Here is a 17,032-nt window from a genome sequence, read left to right on the forward strand (position 1 = left end):
AAGAGGTTTTTGAGTTCCTCTTCACTTTCTGCCATAAGGGTGGTGTCATCTGCATATCTGAGGTTATTGATATTTCTCCTGGCAATCTTGATTCCAGCTTGTGTTTCTTCCAGTCCAGTGTTTCTCATGATGTACTCTGCATAGAAGTTAAATAAGCAGGGTGACAATATACAGCCTTGACATACTCCTTTTCCTATTTGGAACCAGTCTGTTGGTCCATGTCCAGTTCTAACTGTTGCTTCCTGACCTGCATACAGATTTCTCAAGAGGCAGGTTAGGTGGTCTGGTATTCCCATCTCTTTCAAGATTTTCCACAGTTTATTGTGATCCACACAGTCAAGGCTTTGGCATAGTCAATAAAGCAGAAATAGATGTTTTTCTGGAACTCTCTTGCTTTTTCCATGATCCAGCGGATGTTGGCAACTTGCCGACTAAGGTTCGTCTAGTCAAGGCTATGGTTTTTCCTGTGGTCATGTATGGATGTGAGAGTTGGACTGTGAAGAAGGCTGAGTGCCGAAGAATTGATGCTTTTGAACTGTGGTGTTGGAGAAGACTCTTGAGAGTCCCTTGGACTGCAAGGAGATCCAACCAGTCCATTCTGAAGGAGATCAACCCTGGGATTTCTTTGGAAGGAATGATGCTAAAGCTGAAGCTCCAGTACTTTGGCCACCTCATGCGAAGAGTTGACTCATTGGAAAAGACTCTGATGCTGGGAGGGATTGGGGGCAGGAGGAGAAGGGGATGACCGAGGAGATGGCTGGATGGCATCACGGACTCGATGGGCGTGAGTCTGAGTGAACTCTGGGAGATGGTGATGAACAGGGAGGCCTGGCATGCTGCGATTCATGGGGTCACAAAGAGTCGGACATGACTGAGTGACTGAACTGAACTGATGCACATGGGGCAGCAAGCCTTTTGCTCAGTAACATTGTAGCATGTACTTCATTCCTTTTTATTTCCGGGAGTATTCCCTGTAAGGATAAACCACTTTGTTTATATAGCCATCAGTTGATGGACATTGAGTTGTTTCCACTTTTTGGCTGTGATGAATAATGCTGCTGTGAACATTTATGTACAAGTTTTTGCATGGACATATGTTTCCAGTACTCTTAGGTATACCTGAGTGAAATTATTGAATCATATGATCACTCTGTGTTTAATCTTCTCAAGAAAAGCCAAACTGTTTTCCAAAGCAGTTATACTATTTTACATTCTCATCGGCAGTGTATGAAGATTCTGATATCTCTGCAACATCACCAATACTTACGGTCTTTTTGATTACAGCCATTCTTTCCTAGTGAAGGTGAAGTAGGATCTCATTGTGGTTTTGATTTGAATTTCCCTAAGGTGTAAAGACACTGAACATCTTTTTGTTTCCCTTTAAAAAAAATAGGCAAATTTATTGTAGGACATTTGGAGAGTACAGATAAATGGAATGGAAATACCTATGTATCATTTTGGAAATCAGCCATGATTTGAATTTAAAAATTGTTACAAGCAAAATCTGATCTCATCATGATGCTTTCTTTTATTTCTTATTTTCGTTTTCTTCTTCTTCTTTTCCAATCTCAGCAATGTATTTCTCAATTTCTTCAGGGTTTAAAATCTTGAGGGGTTGATCTTGCCTCACAACAGCAAGCTCTGTGTTTTTGCCACCTAACTGAACCATTTCCAGAATGGCTTCCTCAATATAGTTCTTCTCTAGGAATTCACGCACTGACTTGGCAACCCGGCCTATAGCATTGACCTTCCAGGCATGGTATGTGCTGGAGAGGTCAGTCTGATAGAGTCCGGGGGCGTGCCATCAAAGTTAAAACCCACAACAAGGGCAGAGACGCCAAACCCCCGGCCCTCCTTGCTCTGTGTGTAAGTGCTGCTTCAGATTGGCGATATAGTGGGTGACGTACTCCATGGTGACCAGGTCCTCCACAGTCAGCCGGTGGCTCTGGCATTCCACCTGGGCCCTGTTGATGACTATCCTTGCGTTAGCAGTGAGGCCGGCAAACGCCACGCAGACATTATCATCCGGAGCGCAGACCTTCCGTCCTTTCATCCTACAGTTTGGCCACTGACTTCTCCACACCAAGAACAACAATGTCTTTTCCTCAAACACTGACAGTGGTCCAGCCCTTCTTCATGGCCTTCTGCAAGTACTTCACTTGGAAGAGGTGGCCATTGGCAGAGAAGACGGTGACGGCGCGGTTATAGCTCATGCCCGTGGAGCGTTGCGGTTGGGCTGGGAAAAGCGCACACTCACGGCCACGCAGCCAGCGATTCACAGCGTTGCTGCGCCAGCTCCGCACGCCCGCCCACCCCACTTTATTTTGCTTTTATCAAGACTTTATTTCTATCAGTAGTGTATCAGACTTCTAGTTTCCATATAACTTTGCCAAGCCTGCATAGTATATATGTGTATATATTGTATATCCAGTATAGTTGATTTACAATGTGTTATTTTTTGGTGTACAGCAAAGTGATCCAGTTATATATATATATAACTGGATATATATATATATATATTCTTTATATATATATATATATTCTTTTTCATATTTGCCTTCATTATGGTTTATTATAGTATATTGAATATAGTGCCCTGTGCTATATAATAGGACTTTGTTATTCATTCATACCATATAATCCTGAATGCCCAATCCTTCCTTTCCCCTGCCCTTGGCAACCACAAGTCTGTTCTCTAGGTCTGTGAGTCTGCTTCTGTTTCATAGATAACTTCATTTGTGTCATATTTTAGATTCCACATATAAGTGATATAATATGGTATTTGTCTTTCTCTTACTATGATACTTTCTAGATCCAAACATGTTGCTGCAAGTGACATTATTTCATTCTTTTTTATGGCTGAGTAGTTTTCCATTTATATATTCATACCTATATACATACACACACACACATATATATTACATATTCTTTATCCATTCATCTATCAAGGGACATTTATGCTGTTTCCATGTCTTGACTATTGTAAATAGTACTGCAATGAACATTGGGGTTCAGTTCAGTTCAGTTCAGTCGCTCAGTCGTGTCCGACTCTTTGCAACCCCATGAATCGCAGCACGCCAGGCCTTGTCCAGCACCAACTCCCGGAGTTCACTCAGACTCACGTCCATCGAGTCCGTGATGCCATCCAGCCATCTCATCCTCTGTCGTCCCCTTCTCCTCCTGCCCCCAATCCCTCCCATCATCAGAGTCTTTTCCAATGAGTCAACTCTTCGCATGAGGTGGCCAAAGTACTGGAGTCTCAGCCCCAGCATCATTCCTTTCATAGAAATCCCGGGGCTGATCTCCTTCAGAATGGACTGGTTGGATCTCCTTGCAGTCCAAGGGACTCTCAAGAGTCTTCTCCAACACCACAGTTCAAACCCATCAATTCTTTGGCATTCAGCCTTCTTCACAGTCCAACTCTCACATCCATACGTGACCACAGGAAAAACCATAGCCTTGACTAGACGGATCTTATCGGCAAAGTAATGTCTCTGCTTTTGAATATACTATCTAGGTTGGTCATAACTTTTCTTCCAAGGAGTAAGTGTCTTTTAATTGCATGGCTGCACTCACCATTTGCAGTGATTTTGGAGCCCCAAAAAATAAAGTCTGACACTGTTTCCACTGTTCCCCATCTATTTCCCATGAAGTGATGAGACCAGATGCCATGATCTTCATTTTCTGAATGTTGAGCTTTAAGCCAACATTTTCACTCTCCTCTTTCACTTTCATCAAGAGGCTTTTTAGCTCCTCTTCACTTTCTGCCATAAGGGTGGTGTCATCTGCATATCTGAGGTTATTGATATTTCTCCCGGCAATCTTGATTGCAGCTTGTGTTTCTTCCAGTCCAGCGTTTCTCATGATGTACTCTGCACAGAAGTTAAATAAGCAGGGTGACAGTATACAGCCTTGACATACTCCTTTTCCTATTTGGAACCAGTCTGTTGTTCCATGTCCAGTTCTAACTGCTGCTTCCTGACCTGTATACAGATTTCTCAAGAGGCAGGTTAGGTGATCTGGTATTCCCATCTCCTTCAGAATTTTCCACAGTTTATTGTGATCCACACAGTCAAAGGTTTTGGCATAGTCAATCAAGCAGAAATAGATGTTTGATGTTTTTCTGGAACTCTCTTGCTTTTTCCATGATCCAGCAGATGTTGGCAATTTGATCTCTGGTTCCTCTGCCTTTTCTAAAACCAGCTTGAAAATCAGGGAGTTCACGGTTCATGTATTGCTGAAGCCTGGATTGGAGAATTTTGAGCATTACTTTACTAGCATGTAAGATGAGTGCCATTGTGCGGTAGTTTGAGCATTCTTTGGCATTGCCTTTCTTTGGGATTGGAATGAAAACTGACCTTTTCCAGTCCTGTGGCCACTGCTGAGTTTTCCAAATTTGCTGGCATATTGAGTGCAGTACTTTCACAGCATCATCTTTCAGGATTTGAAGTAGCTCACTCCACTAGCTTTGTTTGTAGTGATGCTTTCTAAGGCCCACTTGACTTCACATTCCAGGATGTCTGGCTCTAGATTAGTGATCACATCATCATGATTATCTGCGTCGTGAAGATCTTTTTTGTACAGTTCTTCCGTGTATTCTTGCCACCTCTTCTTAATATCTTCTGCTTCTGTTAGGTCCATATCTTTTCTGTCCTATATCGAGCCCATCTTGGCATGAATGTTCCCTTGGTATCTCTAATTTTCTTGAAGAGATCTCTAGTCTTTCCCATTCTGTTGTTTTCCTCTATTTCTTTGCATTGATAGCTGAAGAAGGCTTTCTTATCTCTTGCTATTCTTTGGAACTCTGCATTCAGATGCTTATATCTTTTCTTTTCTCCTTTGCTTTTCACTTATCTTCTTTTCACAGCTATAGACAGCCATTTTGCTTTTTTGCATTTCTTTTCCATGGGGATGGTCTTGATCCCTGTCTCCTGTACAATGTCATGAACCTCCATCCATAGTTCATCAGGCACTCTGTCTATCAGATCTAGGCCCTTAAATCTATTTCTCACTTCCACTGTATAATCATAAGGGATTTGATTTAGGTCATAGCTGAATGGTCTAGTGGTTTTCCCTACTTTCTTCAATTTAAGTCTGAATTTGGTAATAAGGAGTTCATGATCTGAGCCACAGTCAGCTCCTGGTCTTGTTTTTGTTGACTGTACAGAGCTTCTCCATCTTTGGCTGCATGGAATATAATCAATCTGATTTCGGTGTTGACCATCTGGTGATGTCCATGTGTAGAGTCTTCTCTTGTGTTGTTGGAAGAGGGTGTTTGCTATGACCAGTGCATTTTCTTGGCAAAACTCTATTAGTCTTTGCCCTGCTTCATTCTGCATTCCAAGGCCAAATTTGCCTGTTACTCCAGGTGTTTCTTGACTTCCTACTTTTGCATTCCAGTCCCCTATAATGAAAAGGACATCTTTTTTGGGTGTTAGTTCTAAAAGGTCTTGTAGGTCTTCATAAAACCGTTCAACTTCAGCTTCTTCAGCGTTACTGGTTGGGGCATAGACTTGGATAACTGTGATATTGAATGGTTTGCCTTGGAAATGAACAGAGATCATTCTGTCATTTTTGAGATTGCATCCAAGTACTGCATTTTGGACTCTTTTGTTGACCATGATGGCTACTCCATTTCTTCTAAGGGATTCCTGCCCGCAGTAGTAGATGTAATGGTCATCTGAGTTAAATTCACCCATTCCAGTCCATTTTAGTTCGCTGATTCCTAGAATATCGACGTTCACTCTTGCCATCTCTTGTTTGACCACTTCCAATTTGCCTTGATTCATGGACTTGACATTCCAGGTCCCTATGCAATATTGCTCTTTATAGCATCGGATCTTGCTTCTATCACCAGTCACATCCACAACTGGGTATTCTTTTTGCTTTGGCTCCATCGCTTCATTCTTTCTGGAGTTATTTCTCCACTGATCTCCAGTAGCATATTGGGCACCTAATGACCTGAGGAGTTCCTCTTTTGGTATCCTATCACTTTGCCTTTTTATACTGTTCATGGGGTTCTCTGGAGAAGGGATCATTGGGGTACATTTTGTTATTTCAAGGGAATACTCTTGATTTTTAAAAATTTATTTTTGACTGTGCTAGGTCTTTGTTGCTGCACATGGGCTTTCTCTAGTTGCAGAGAGCTGGGGCTACTCTCTAGTTGTGGTGCAAGGGCTTCTCATTGTGGCGCTTTCTCTCATTGTGGAGCATGGGCGCTAGAGAGCGCAGGCTTCAGTAGCGGTGGATCCCAGGCACTGGAGCCACAGGCTCAATAGTTGTGGCACATGGGCTCAGTTGTCTGCAGCATGTGGGATCTTCCTGGATCAGCCTGCATTGGTGGGTGGATTCTTTACCACCAGGAAGCCCTTCTTTTTATTTTGTTAAGTTTTTTTTTGTGTGTGTGTGTGTGGATTATTTAAAAAGTTTATTGAATTTGTACAACATTACTTCTGTTTTATGTTTTAGTTTTTTGGCTGGAAAGCACATGGGATCTTAGTTCCCTGACCAGGGATCAAACAAACCTGTACCCCCTGCATTGAAAGGTAAAGTCTTAACCTCTGGACCACCAGGCAAGTACCAACAATGAGATTTCAGTTGCAGTGTCAAGCCCACTGTGAGCCAAGAGCAAGGCTCCAGCCCCTTCCGGCTGTCTCCATGCAGCCCATCCCGGTCTTCTCCCCGTGTTTGTCTGCTGAAGCCAGAGTTTCCGCATCCAGCATCCAGTGCCCACATGCACTAGCCAATGTGAATCTCAGTCTGGAGAGTGCGGGGAGGTGGCACAGACCACCTATGCAGGTCTTGCTCTGTTCTGTGCTGCAAACTGCCTGTTTCACTGAGCCTCTGAAACTCCTTTTCTGTCCTGACTGGTCACCCCACTGGTGAAGGGCCTTCCCAGGCTGCGGGAATCTTTCATCTTTCACAGCCTCCTCCCAGGGGCATAGGTTGTGTCCTGATTCCTTTCTCTCCCCTCCTTTCCTCCTACCTGGTTATGTGGAGATCTTTCTTACAGTTGTGGGTGTTTGAGTTAGGCCACTGTTGAGTAGGTATTAGATGTATTTTGATGCATTTGTGGGAGGAAGAGACTTCCACATCCTATTGCACCATCTTGATTCTGCCTCTGAGTATCTTCTCATGTGCTTATTGGCTATTTGCATATTTTCTTGGGGGGAAAAATGTTTACTTGGAACTTTTGTGCATTTTAAAATTGGGTTGTATTTTAATTGTTGAGTTGTAGGTTTCTTAATAGTCTAGATGCAAATTCCTTATCAGATATAAGATTTGCAAATATTTTATTTTGGGGGTTGTCTTTATGCTTTCTTGATGGTATTCTGTGAAGCACAAAAGTTTGAAATTTTGATGAAGTTCAATTAATTTTTTTGTTCTCTGTGTGTTATAGCTTAGTAGGCTTTGCTGAATCTAAGGTTATAAAGATTTACTTATCTTTTCTTCTAAGAGTTTTGTAGTTTTGTTCTCATATTTTAGGTCAGGGATCCATTTTGAGTTAATTTTGTATATGGTATGAAGAAAGAATACAGTTTCATTCTTTTGTTTGTGGATATCCAGTCCCAGCACAATTTTGTTGAAAAACTACTCTTTTTCATTGAATTGTCTTGGCACCTTCCAAAACAGATGGACTCTAAATGTGAAGATTTGTTTTGGGACTCTAAATTCTATTCCATTGATCTATTTGTCTATTCTTATACCAATGCCAGGACTTCCCTGGTGGCTCAGATGGTAAAGACAGACATTGTCTGTCTACAATGCAGTAGACCTGGGTTTGACAGTTTTTTTTTTTAACAGTTACTAAGACCTGCAGGAGGTCTTAGCTGCAGTCTGTGGGCTTACTTGCTTCGATCCACGTGAGATCTTAGTTCTCCCACCAGGGATGGAACCCACGTCCCCTGCATTGCAAGGAGGATTCTTAAGGGAAGTCCCAAAACTTTATTTATAGTTTTGGAAGAAACCACCAAACTGTCTTCCAAAGGGTCTATACCATTTTGCATTCCCACCAGCAATAAGTGAGAATACTTACTGCTCCACGGCCTCACCAGCACTTGGTGCTGTCGTTCTAATAGGTGTGTGGTACTATCACCTTCTTGCTTTAGTTTGCATCTCCTTCATGACCCATGAGGTGGCATGTCTTTTCATGCACTTGTTTGTTATCTGAATATCTTCTTTGGTGAGGTGTCTCTTAGGGGTTTTGGCCCATTAAAAAAAATTGGGTTATTTTCTTAATGTTAAGATTGAAGAATTCATTGCATATTTTGTACCACAGTCCTTTAATAGATGTACCTTTTGCAAATATTTTCTCTCAGTCTGTGACTTGTCATCTAACTCTTTTGACAGTGTCTTAAATTTGCATTTCCCTAATGGCTAATGATGACAAACATCTTTTCATGTTTATTTGCCATGTAGTGAAATGTCTCTTTTGTCCATTTTGTAATTGCTTTTTCTTTAATGTTGAATTTTGAGCATTCTCTATATATTCTAGGTATGAGGACTTTGGCTACATGTAAACATATATTTAAGAAAATTAATTTCAATTATATGGGTAATATATGAATGCATCTTTCATTTAAAAATGACAGGATAGGACTTCTCTGGTGGCTCAGTGGTAAAGAATCTACCTGCTAGTGCAGGAAACACAGGTGTGATCCCTGATCTCAGAAGATCTCACATCCTGAGGAGCAACTAAACCCATGCACCAGAGCTACTGAGCCTGTGCCCTAGAGCCTGGGAACCACAACTACTGAAGCCTGCGCGCTCTAGAGCGTGTGCTCCACAACTAGAGCATAGCCTCTGCTCACTGCAGTTAGAGAAAAGTCCATGAAGCAGCAAAGACCCGGCACAGCCAAAAGAAAATAATTTTTTTTAAAAAGCAGTCAACCTGACAATCCCCCAGGTTGACTTAAAATGTTTTTTTTTTTAAAGGATAAAGTTTAAACCCTCAAATCCTTTCCCTTTTCAGCATTCTCTCATAAGTAACCATTATTATGTATTCAGGTTTATTCCTCTAGATTAAAAAAAAATTAGCTTTCTCAAGATAAACAAACTCATAGAATGTATATGGTGTTGTTCGTATATGGGTTTTATAAAAAAGTTATGTTTGTACCATGGTCAAAGATGTATTTTTAAATTTAAAAATTAAAAAAGCTCTTGGCAGCATTGTGTGACATGTGGGATCTTAGTTTCCCGACTAGGGATTGAACTCATGCCCCCTGCATTGGAAGCACAGAGTCTTAACCACTGGACCGCCCGGGAAGTCCCAGAGATGCATTTTTGACCCAAGAATATTGTAAAGACTTCTCTATAATGATAAATTGAGTCCCTTGGACTGCAAGGAGATCCAACCAGTCCATTCTAAAGGAGATCAGTCCTGGGTGTTCTTTGGAAGGACTGATACTAAAGCTGAAACTCCAATACTTTGGCCACCTCATGCGAAGAGTTGACTCATTGGAAAAGACTCTGATGCTGGGAGGGATTGAGGGCAGGAAGAGAAGGGGATGACAGAGGATGAAATGGCTGGATGGCATCACCGACTCGATGCACATGAGTTTGGGTGAACTCCGGGAGTTGGTGATGGACAGGGAGGCCTGGCGTGCTGCGATTCATGGGGTCGCAGAGAGTTGGAGACGACTGAGCAACTGAACTGAACTGAGTACTGCTGAATATCTCTAGTCTGTTCCTTCAGACTGTTGTATAGTATGGATCGTCTATGTTTCCTCAGCCATTCCTCCGTTTCTAGACATTTAGGCAGTTCTTAGTATTCTTCTAGTAAGCAGTGCTACAGTGAACCACCTTGTATGCACTCTGGGCACATGTGCAGTTATTTCTTTAGAGAGATATAGAAAAAGGGAATTTTATGAATGTTAAGGTATGTGGTTTTCATATTTGAAGACTCTGCCATACTACCCCCTCCCCCACCTGGGTATGTGTTTCCCCACATCTTGGACAACAAGCACTTATCTTTTGACTACAGGGTTCCCCCACTATTTTATATCCCAACTATCTACTAACTGCAAAGAGGTGGGCCTTGAACTGGAGTGGGATTGTTTTTTGGCCATGCCATACGACTTTTGGGATCTTAGTTCCCCAGCCAGGGATCAAACCAGCACCACGTGCATTGGAAATGTGAAGTCTTGAACCACTGGACCACTAGGGAAGTCCTGTGTGGGATTTAGATGTGTTTCTGGTGAGAGTCACACTTAATGGGTGCTTTCTATGTCAAATGCTCTCAGTTCCTCTTTTTTTTAATCTTTTGGCCACAGATCTTAGTTCTATTAGGAATTGTCATTGACAGACCGCGCAGAAGTGCGGTGATGTGACGGGACTGCGCAGAAGCACGGCCGAGAGGAGCTACCCCACACCCAAGGTCAGGGGCGGTGGTCGAGAGGAGTTACCTCTCGTCCAAAGTCAGGGGCGGTGGCCGAGAGGAGAAATCCCACATCCAAGGAGTGGTGGCTGCAGGGGTGCAGGAGGGCCGAGAGGAGCTACTCCACGTTCAAGGTCAGGAGGGGCGACTGGTCCAAGGTAAGGAGCAGTGGTTGCGCTTTGCAGGAGCAGCTGTGAAGAGATACACCATGTCCAAGGTAAGAGAAACCCAAGTAAGACGGTAGGTGTTACGAGAGGGCATCAGAGGGCAGACACACTGAAACCATAATCACAGAAAACTAGCCAATCTGATCACATGGACCACAGCCTTATCTAACTCAATGAAACTAAGCCATGCCATGTGGGGCTACTCAAGACGGACGGGTCATGGTGGAAGGGTCTGACAGAATGTGGTTGACTGGAGAAGGAAATGGCAAACCATTTCAGTATTCTTGCCTTGAGAACGCCATCAGTTCAGTTCAGTTCAGTTCAGTCACTCAGTCGTGTCTGACTCTTTGTGACCCCACAAATCGAAACACACCAGGCCTCCCTGTCAATCACCATCTCCTGGAGTTCACTCAAACTCACGTCCATTGAGTCAGTGATGCCATCCAGCCATCTCATCCTCTGTCGCCCCCTTTTCCTCCTCCCCCCAATCCCTCCCAGCATCAGAGTCTTTTCCAATGAGTCAACTCTTCGCATGAGGTGGCCAGAGTAGTGGAATTTCAGCTTTAGCATCATTCCTTCCAAAGAACACCCAGGGCTGATCTCCTTTAGAATGGACTGGTTGGATCTCCTTGCAGTCCAAGGGACTCTCAAGAGTCTTCTCCAACAGCGGTTCTTAAGCATCAATTCTTCGGCGCTCAGCCTTCTTCACAGTCCAACTCTCACATCCATATATGACCACTGGAAAAACCAGAGAACCCCATGAACAGTATGAAAAGGCAAAATGATAGGATACTGAAAGAGGAACTCCCCAGGTCGGTAGGTGGCCAATATGCTACTGGAGATCAGTGGAGAAATAACTCCAGAAAGAATGAAGGGATGGAGCCAAAGCAAAAACAATACCCAGTTGTTGATGTGACTGGTGATAGAAGCAAGGTCTGGTGCTATAAATAGCACTGTTCCATAGGAACCTGGAATGTTAGGTCCATGAATCAAGGCAAATTGGAAGTGGTCAAATAGGAGATGGCAAGAGTGAACGTCGACATTCTAGGAATCAGCGAACTAAAATGGACTGGAATGGGTGAATTTAACTCGGATGACCATTATATCTACTACTGTGGGCAGGAATCCCTTAGAAGAAATGGAGTAGCCATCATGGTCAACAAAAGAGTCCAAAATGCAGTACTTGGATGCAATCTCAAAAACGACAGAATGATCTCTGTTCATTTCCAAGGCAAACCATTCAATATCACAGTTATCCAAGTCTATGCCCCAACCATTAACGCTGAAGAAGCTGAAGTTGAACAGTTCTATGAAGACCTACAAGACCTTTTAGAACTAACACCCAAAAAAGATGTCCTTTTCATTACAGGGGACTGGAATGCAAAAGCAGAAAGTCAAGAAACAACTGGAGTAACAGGAAAATTTGGCCTTGGAGTACAGAATGAAGAAGAGCAAAGGCTAATAGAGTTTTGCCAAGAGAACACACTTGTCATAGCAAACACCCTCTTCCAACAACACAAGAGAAGACTACACATGGACATCACCAGATGGTCAATACCAAAATCAGATTGATTATATTCCATGCAGCCAAAGATGGAGAAGCTCTGTACAGTCAGAAAAAACAAGACCAGGAGCTTACTGTGGCTCAGATCATGAACTCCTTGTTGCCAAATTCAGATTTAAATTGAAGAAAGTAGGGAAAACCACTAGACCATTCAGCTATGATCTAAATCAAATCCCTTATGATTATACAGTGGAAGTGAGAAATAGATTTAAGGGACTAGATCTGATAGAGTGCCTGATGAACTATGGATGGAGGTTCATGACATTGTACAGGAGACAGGGATCAAGACCATCCCCATGGAAAAGAAATGCAAAAAAGCAAAATGGCTGTCTGGGGAGGCCTTAAAAATAGCTGTGAAAGAAGAGAAGTGAAAAGCAAAGGAGAAAAGGAAAGATATAAGCATCTGAATGCAGAGTTCCAAAGAATAGCAAGAGATAAGAAAGCCTTCTTCAGAGATCAATGCAAAGAAATAGAGGAAAACAACAGAATGGGAAAGACTAGAGATCTCTTCAAGAAAATTAAGATACCAAGGGAACATTTCATGCAAAGATGGGCTCGATAAAGGACAGAAATGGTATGGACCTAACAGAAGCAGAAGATATTAAGAAGAGGTGGCAAGAATACACAGAACCGTACAAAGAAGATCTTCACGACCAAGATAATCACGATGGTGTGATCACTCACCTAGAGCCAGACATCTTGGCATGTGAAGTCAAGTGGGCCTTAGAAAGCATCACTACGAACAAAGCTAGTGGAGGTGATGGAATTCTAGCTGAGCTACTTCAAATCCTGAAAGATGATGCTGTGAAAGTGCTGCACTCAATATGCCAGCAAATTTGGAAAACTCAGCAGTGGCCACAGGACTGGAAAAGGTCAGTTTTCATTCCAATCCCAAAGAAAGGCAATGCCAAAGAATGCTCAAACTACTGCACAATTGCACTCATCTCACATGCTAGTAAAGTAATCCTCAAAATTCTCCAAGCCAGACTTCAGCAATATGTGAACTGTGAACTCCCTGACGTTCAAGCTGGTTTTAGAAAAGGCAGAGGAACTAGAGATCAAATTGCCAACAGCTGCTGGATCATCGAAAAAGCAAGAGAGTTCCAGTAAAACATCTATTTCTGCTTAATTGACTATGCCAAAGCCTTTGACTGTGTGGATCACAAGAAACTGTGGAAAATTCTGAAAGCGATCGGAATACCAGACCACCTGACCTGCCTCTCGAGAAACCTGTATGCAGGTCAGGAAGCAACAGTTAGAACCGGACATGGAACAACAGACTGGTTCCAAATAGGAAAAGGAGTACGTCAAGGCTGTATATTGTCACCCTGCTTATTTAACTTCTGTGCAGAGTACATCATGAGAAACACTGGACTGGAAGAAACACAAACTGGAATCAAGATTTCCAGGAGAAATATCAATAACTTCAGATATGCAGATGACACCACTCTTATGGCAGAAAGTGAGGAGGAACTGAAAAGCCTCTTGATGAAAGTGAAAGAGGAGAGTGAAAAAGTTGGCTTAAAGCTCAACATTCAGAAAACTAAGATCATGGCATCTGGTCCCATCACTTCATGGGAAATAGATGAGGAAACAGTGGAAACAGTGTCAGACTTTATTTTTTTGGGCTCGAATATCACTGCAGATGGTGATTGCAGCCATAAAATTAAAAGACGCTTACTCCTTGGAAGGAAAGTTATGACCAGCCTAGATAGCATATTAAAAAGCAGAGACATTACTTTGCTAACAAACGTCCCTCTAGTCAAGGCTATGGTTTTTCCTGTGGTCATGTATGGATGTGAGAGTTGGACTGTGAAGAAAGCTGATTGCCGAAGAGTTCATGCTTTTGAACTGCTGTTGGAGAAGACTCTTGAAATTCCCTTGGACTGCAAGGAGATCCAACCAATCCATCCTAAAGGAGATCAGTCCTGGGTGTCCACTGGAAGGACTGATGCTGAAGCTGAAACTCCAGTACTTTGGCCACCTCATGCGAAGAGTTGACTCATTGGAAAAGACCTTGATGCTGGGAGGGACTGGGGACAGGAGGAGAAGGGAACGACAGAGGATGAGCTGACCTGATAGCATTACCGACTCGATGGATGTGAGTTTGGGCAAACTCCAGGTGTTGGTGATGGACAGGGAGGCCTAGCATGCTGCAATTCATGGGGCTGCAAAGCATCGGACACCACTGAGCGACTGAACTGAACTGAACTGGAGACTAAGGAGACCTGAAGACTAAGTTCAAAGTGATTTCCAAGCTCCTTCTAAGCCAACTTCCCGGTGTCCAGGAAAATCATCCAAATACATTTTCACCAAATTGGCACCCTTTGCAAAGATCAGTCTGTAGCAGGAGTTGGTATCAGTTCATTTGCTCAGTTGTGTCTGACTCTGTGACCCCATGGACTGCAGCATGCCAGGCTTCCCTGTCCTTCACCAACTCCTCGAGCTTACCCAAACTCATGTCCATTGAGTTGGTGATGCCATCCAATCATCTCATCCTCTGTCATCCCCTTCTCCTACTGCCTTCAATTTTTCCAATGAGTCAGTTCTTTGCATCAGTTGGCCAAAGTATTGGAGCTTCAGCTTCAGCATCAGTCCTTCCAATGAACATTCAGGACTGATTTCCTTTAGGATGAAGTGGTTGGATCTCCTCACTGTCCAAGGGACTCTCAGGAGTCTTTTCCAACACCACAGTTCAAAAGCATCAATTCTTTGGTACTCAGCTTTCTTCATAGTCCAACTCTCACATCCATACATGACTACTGGAAAAACTATAGCTTTGACTAGACAGACCTTTGTTGGCAAAGCAATGCCTCTGCTTTTTAATATGCTGTCTAGGTTGGTCATAAACAACAGAGTTGGCATGTAATGGTGCAATGCTGAGGGCAACAGCATACAATTCCTTGGGCAAAGGCCCAGACGTTAGCTCTCACACCTGCTCCTTTCCCTTGTAATTCAACAAGGCTTGACTCTTACTTTTTGGTTGTTTCACTTTGCCCTTAGAACTTTCTAGCTGCTAGGAGCTTGCAAGCAGCTGTTTTCCAGAAACTTTGGCTGTTTTCTTTCCTCAGGGCTTTTGATAAAAGTGATCTTGTTCTTCTGTCAGATTAGCTGTGTAAGTTATCACAGTTCTCATGGCTTTTTTTTTTCTTGGCTGCACTGCATGGCTTGGAGGATATTAGTTCCCTGACTGAGGACTGAACTTGGCCCCAGCAGTGAAAGCTCCGAGTCCTAACCACTGGACCATCATGGCCTTTCTTAAACAAATGTTAAATGCTCTCTGGGTCCCTCACTCCCCAGAAATGGTGCTTCTGTGAGGATTGAGAGTACAGATGGCTGAACGTCCCTCCTCACCTACCTTCATGCGTCTCCAGGCAGCTGTCCACAACAGCTGCAGGCAGTGCTGCTGGAGCAAATGACTCGGAAATTTTTTGCAGTTAAAGAAATGTAGGATACAGGCTTCTTGCCTGCCAAAGAATGCTGCCTCTTGACTGATGTTATGGAAAAAGCACTGTAAGGCTGACTCCACAGCTGAGCTCTGCACAAGGTTTTCCCTCCACACTTGATTTTTCTCTTAGCAACCAGGCTGTACGCCCAAGAGGCCTCTTGGTTCACAGCAACCTCTGCTTGCTCTCTGAAGGAAATCAGCCTGGGGAAAATTCTGGATGTCCCGTCCCCCCCCCCCTCCCCCCCCGTACTACAGGCCCCTGAATCATTAACTCTATCCTCTACTCCTTCACTGTGCAGGGATTCAGAGCAGGGACTTGGGACCAGACTACTTAGTTTCCAATCCGCTAATAATTTTGCCATTTTTTTGGCTCTGGGCAAGTTATTCAACTTAGTTTTTCCATCTGGAAGTACCTCAAAGAGTTAATATTAAGTTAAAAAATATACAGTATCTTGCATATAGAATGCACTGTTTGCTATTATTATATGAGTGTACAATCATAGGGTGTCTGGCCCAGGATAAGGAGACCTAATCTCTAATCTTTTTAAAACTTGCTTTCCTTGTAACACATAGGTACTTTCCTCTGTGTGAATCTCTATACTTGTCCTGAACTCATGCCTGTCCTTTCACCTGTTATATTCGCCGCAGTGCCCATAGTAGGTGGTCCATAAAAACCTATCACAATCTAGGGGAATGAATGAAGGCCTCCATTGGTCTGTCCACTCTTGACTTTCAAAGCAATTTGCTAAAGGGGACTTTTAATGATGGATTTTTTTTAAGGATTAGTTTGAAAACTTAAGTTCTGGTAAATGCTTTGATAGTTTTAAATTTTACGTTCCATTACAAAATTTTGAAAATGACATTTTGATTCACTTTGAGACAACTTAATCTAACTTTTGTTTAGTATATAATGTTCAACATCATGCCCCTGATTGGTGTTAAGAATGGGTCCATCAGTATCAGTTCAGTCGCTCAGTCGTGTCTGACTCTTTGTGACCCCATGAATCGCAGCACGTCAGGCCTCCCTGTCCATCACCAACTCCCGGAGTTCACTCAGATTCACATCCATCGAGTCAGTGATGCCATCCAGCCATCTCATCCTCTGTTGTCCCCTTCTCCTCCTGCCCCCAATCCCTCCCAGCATCAAAGTCTTTTCCAATGAGTCAACCCTTTGCATGAGGTGGCCAAAGTACTGAATGGGTCCATACAGTGAGATTAAAATTATGCCAATTATAAATGTGTTCACTGCTTATGAATTAAGAAATTAAAGTGAATTGGATTTTGAAGGGTTGTGTTCAATATCGGGCCAGATCATTTCTAGCCCAGGTGCTGTGTGACAGCTAGCAGGCCACTGTTTGCCAGACAGACATCAAATGTGAATGAATGCCTGAAATATGATGAGATGGCAGGGGCGGGGGGGTTCTTCCTGCCACAGTTTGGAAATGGAATTGTCTCTGGGGATCAGTCTGATTTACAAA

General features: G+C 43.0%; 1 pseudogene; it reads right to left on the reverse strand.

Moving 5' to 3' along the window:
• Window positions 1–1,513: 1,513 nt before the first annotated feature.
• LOC138439717 (proteasome subunit alpha type-7 pseudogene) lies at window positions 1,514–2,213 on the reverse strand (annotated as a pseudogene).
• Between the last annotated feature and the right edge of the window lie 14,819 nt (window positions 2,214–17,032).

Source organism: Ovis canadensis, chromosome 4 (assembly GCF_042477335.2).
Source record: "Ovis canadensis isolate MfBH-ARS-UI-01 breed Bighorn chromosome 4, ARS-UI_OviCan_v2, whole genome shotgun sequence".
In the NCBI taxonomy this organism is placed as follows: Eukaryota; Metazoa; Chordata; class Mammalia; order Artiodactyla; family Bovidae; genus Ovis; species Ovis canadensis.